Below are 4,959 nucleotides of genomic sequence, written 5' to 3' on the forward strand. Positions count from 1 at the left end.
CTAACTTCTCCCTGACCCACTTTATGCCCCAGCAGTGTCACCGAACTCCGAGCGAGCTGTGTCTTGGCTTCATTTATCCTCAGGCCAGCCTCCCGGATCCGCTCCAACACAGCCTTTAAGTGAACTACGTGCTCTGGTACCCATTTGCTGTACACAACGATATCGTCTCCGTACACGGCAACATTCTGGAGTCCCTTGGTTACACGAAGCATCAAGCACCGGAATGTGAATGGTGCCCCGGACAAACCAAACGGCATTCGTCTAAATTGATATTGGATGTCCCGTAAACGCAGTTTTCTCCCGGTCCACCTCCTTGATAGGTAGTTGCCAATATCCGGAACGCAAGTCGAACACAGTAAAGTATCGGGAGTGTGAACTGCTTTATTGGGCGCTATGCATTCCACTGTCGAACAACGCGATAACCGCACTGGGTCCTAATTCTGATGATTCGACTGGAGAAAGTCCTGACTTGCATACATAACAGTCAATAATTGTTCTCAACTAATAAACTGTGTATATGCCAACACCAGTGACCAACTTAACGGAGTCACATGTGAGTGACTACTATGCCTCGCTGATTGATTAACTGCTTGCAGAGCTTCGATAAGTAGACCAGTTTTGTGCACACAAGTTGTTCTCATTGTGACCACCTTTACGAAATACATAATTTATTGTTGCATGGCCTTGAATCAATATCTTGGCGCCTGTTAAATAACTGCATGTTCTGAGATAGCTTGTATTAGGACCTGATTTGAATATCGATTACCGTTCGGATTACGCTGATGAATTCAATAGCAAAATACTGAAGCAGTGTTGAACGTAGGTGGAGTAAAAATATCGACTTCGCATTTTATGTTATTTCATCGGGTGATGTGATCCGGTATTGTCTTTCTACGGGTTCCACTATTAAGTAGTATGCCTTCGGTAAATGTATCAGCAGGATGTTCATTTCGTCCAAGTGAATTTGAACTCAAGTTGGGAGGTTACTAAGGACATATGATTCTCGTCTTTATGTTTTGTTTTCAGTATTCACAAGGATGTTCTGATTCGTATGTTGCCTTGACCGCATGGTTTCCCAATAAACGTAACCTTTGAAATTACCATCAGTTTGCATCGGTAGTCATCCAGCAAACTAGAGTCATAAGTCTGGCTGGAGATGGCCGACCCTGGTGGACGATACGTTTGTAAAATTCCGCCCCCAACTTCTCTCCCACAAAACTATGGTCCCTTGCACTGCAATTATGCCATCAGTTTAAAAAAAGCCCCACCGATTCTAGTCATACAAGTGACCCACTTGTTAGAGCCAGTCTCTTTTTGCTCTTGTTCTCCAAATGACAATGATCGTTTGGTAGGAGATAGATTTTCTGAGAGTTTTCAGTTGCTTCCCAAATAACTACAATCAAAAGACCTTTCATGGTCTGTGGATAGTGCAGATGCAAGTGTCTGTACGGAAGCCGAATTGAAAGGCTGCTCATGGAAATTTTACTCAGGATTTTGGGTACACATGGTGTGCTTATTTAGCCTGTATCCCCCTTGAGACAATCAGAAGAACCGGCTGCTGCGGTTATAAAATTGGCGTTGGCTGGATTTTCAAATACTTGCATGCTTACCACGATATTTGTGCTGTGTGAGCCCCGACTGACCTAACATTATCCATATTATCAACTTTGAATGCAGTGATCATGGTGTATTTCGTTTCGTGTTTCAGCGTTTCCACTCGGCTTCCCATTCACCAGGACGGATTTTGACTGCTACATATGGCCTGTGCTCGGGTTTTATTCCAGTGCTGCACATCCGCCGAGTTATTGGTTGAGCACGGTTGTTCCGACAAGGTGAATATCGGAAAAGGTCTGATTGTTTACGTTGCCTTTCTAAACGAATGTCCGGATTCCAAGTTGTCGAAAATAGCTGACACCATATGTTCGGTCAAATTGATCGCCAATGATGACGGAATATTGCAATCTGTGGTCGATCATCCCTGTGACCTTTTGATCGTCCCCCAATACTGCCTTGGTGGCAAACTGAAGGGCAAGTGTTTTCAGTACCATGGTGCATTGGATAAACAGAAGTCTGAGACTCTGTACTCTAGTCTTGTTGCTTTATGCAAAAGTAAGCTCGAGGAATCAGAAAAATGGTCCGGTTCTCCAACGAAGTTTTATTACGGCACATATGGTATCAGACAAATTCTGAGTACTGTAACTTCTGGTCCCTTCTTCCACTTTGTCGATTTTTGACTTCGGTTCATCCTGGTTTGCGAGTCGCAGATGATGATGTCGGTAGCTGTTGTCAATCGATACGCTTCTGGTATCATCCTTGTGATGCTATGGAGATGTGAAACCAACGGCATAATGGAATACCCGTTGTACGTAGTTTGTTTGTTCCGTTATTTAATGATATCCTTCGGTCGTATCCACTTCTCTGACAGCAGGAACACTGACTTTTATTGATATGTTTCTTTAGACGATCTTTTACGTCATCTAGGTCTTACTTTTCGAACCGCTCATCTTTCGCCCGCTGGATCCTCAGACGGTCAGGTATGATGCTCTAACAGTGGTGACATGTACAATATCACTTCCAGCCACTGCAAAGACTGGGATCCAGAAATGGGGTTTGTTTGTAAAGTGAATGGTCTCTGACACCGTGTGCACAATCCGCAGTTCATTGTTTTGTGTATACTGAATAGGCCATAGCGTTTCAAATATAACTTTCATATTTCTTGTGGAATCAACCTGTTTTGTCTTGAAACTCACCACCACTGCGTCCTTCCAGGGTCACACGAACCTGCGTTCTGTCAGTAGCTGAACAGTCAGCTGCATGTGGCTAATCAGCTCGAGCCTTGGTAGCATTTAGCGCCACAATCCTTCACCCATGCTGTTGACTAGCCTCTAGGGTGGCTTTTTAGTAGAAGGCTGATGGGGCTTGTGAAATGTCTTGTTCTCCGAATCCATCATCTGTAAGAACCATCTATATGCCCTACAGTGCTCTAGCTGCCACAATTTCATTCACCGGCCCTACAGTGCTCTAGCTGCCACAATTTCGTTCACCGATGTCTGACGATGTCCCTGACCATTGATGTGGCTCGTCTAAGGGTCCCCATCCAAGTAGACGGGAATGACCAGCGCAACTGAGTTTGCTGGTAATGGCTTCCATACGTTGCTGCCCAGTCATTGTTTTACATCCTCTGGCCCGTTCCCACCCTTCTCGCGTTTGTGCGATGAGTTCTTCGAAGAAATCGGTCAACTAGCATACAGACCACACGATCAAGCCGGCCCAAACTGTGGAGTTTGATTATTTCATCTGTCATGGGCGAGTTATTTATTTCGAAAACCCATCGAGGTGCTTCAGCAATACTGATCCGGTGTTCTCACGAGACTCTGGCAATGATCCGAAGACAACGATGGTCAAGCACTGAGATTTTCGCCGTCCTTGACACGCACCGGCCAGGTTTCTGACCCGTATAGTATTATGGAGTGCACCGCAGCATTGTAAACTCGACCGTCGACGAAAAAGCTTATTTCACACCTATGTCACAGCTTACGCAACCTCACAAAAGCTGCTCTGGCCCTCCCAATTTAAATAGGATTATCATCTTTCTGAAACAACTGGCCAGGTAGACAAATTTGTCTACTACCTCACTCGGCTCAACCACAAGAATGAGGCTAGAGTTCAAGCCCACCCAGTCTTGCAGCAGCATTTTGCACTTTGCAGGTGTGAAGCACATGCCCAACCATGAGGGGCAATTATTTAGATTATTTATTATTGTCTGCATTACAGATCCGAGAAGAGCTGTCGTCTGCGTACTCGATACCTGTGAGTGGACGCCCTCTGAGCACTGACCCCACACTCATTAGAAGCCGGTAGTGAATTTTCCGTAAGTGTATTACTGACGAAGTTGAGCAGGAAAAGTGAAAGACGACAGCCTTGCTTGACACAAATGATGTGGTGAATTCAGGTGAGAGCTTATTGTTCACTAAAAGTGAAAGACGACAGCCTTGCTTGACATAAATGATGTGGTGAATTCAGGTGAGAACTTATTGTTCATTGGAGTTGGCGTGCAGCGCCTTAAGGGGGGTCAGGAATTTGCAGGGGATACCTTCCCTTCACGGACATTGCCAGTGCCTGACGGTCCATAGAGCCAACGACAGCTTTCAAATCAAGGAAGACAGCTATTGTTGTGCTCTGAAAGCAGCTTCGCTATTCCAGAATTTGTAAGAGATTGGAAATATGATTGACTCTCCTTTTGCAGGACGGAACCCAGATGGGTTTCCACGGACCTTTCTCTGTTCAGTCAACCTTCGAAGGATAAGACCAGAGAGCACCTTCGATGTTGAAGCTACCAGGCTGAAGACGCGATGTCTTTCCTTGAAGATAGGAGTAACTGTCGATATGCCCCATTCTTCAAACACCTCTTCGCTCTATATAGACCTGTAAGATTTGTTATATGGGTCACCAGGTTCTCTCTGAAGAGGAATGGATATATCATCCGGTTCCGGTGCCTTCTCCAGTTTCAGTATCGATATTTAGTACTTGGTTTCTTCTTCTTATGGGTGATTATTGTTTACATTACATTCGCACTACCTCCACAAGGTGTGTTGCATGAGGCCAGCTAAACTGTTCTTCAAAGTGTTTGGCCCATCTTTCCGAGAATATTAATGAACCGCCTTTTACATCTATGATCTCGCTGACCGTTACTTTCCGAGGGTCAGTTGATCATATCAGTTGGTATAGGACACGGCTGTTTCCATTAGCGAAATCCCTCCCCGTCTCCCGAACTTACAGTGTCCCCCAGAGCTCTCGGTCTTTCCCTAGGCTCCTCAGTATTTGGCGTTTGAGGGATTCGTGCGTGCCCTCGTACTCATTGCTTGCTCGAATGGATTTCCTGGCATCAATCGTGAATAGCGATCTCGACAACATCCACTCGTCTTGTAGTCGAACTGGGGCTGAGTACAACTCCCACAC

The sequence above is a fragment of the Opisthorchis viverrini genome, assembly GCF_000715545.1.
Source record: "Opisthorchis viverrini unplaced genomic scaffold opera_v5_267, whole genome shotgun sequence".
Lineage (NCBI taxonomy): Eukaryota > Metazoa > Platyhelminthes > Trematoda > Opisthorchiida > Opisthorchiidae > Opisthorchis > Opisthorchis viverrini.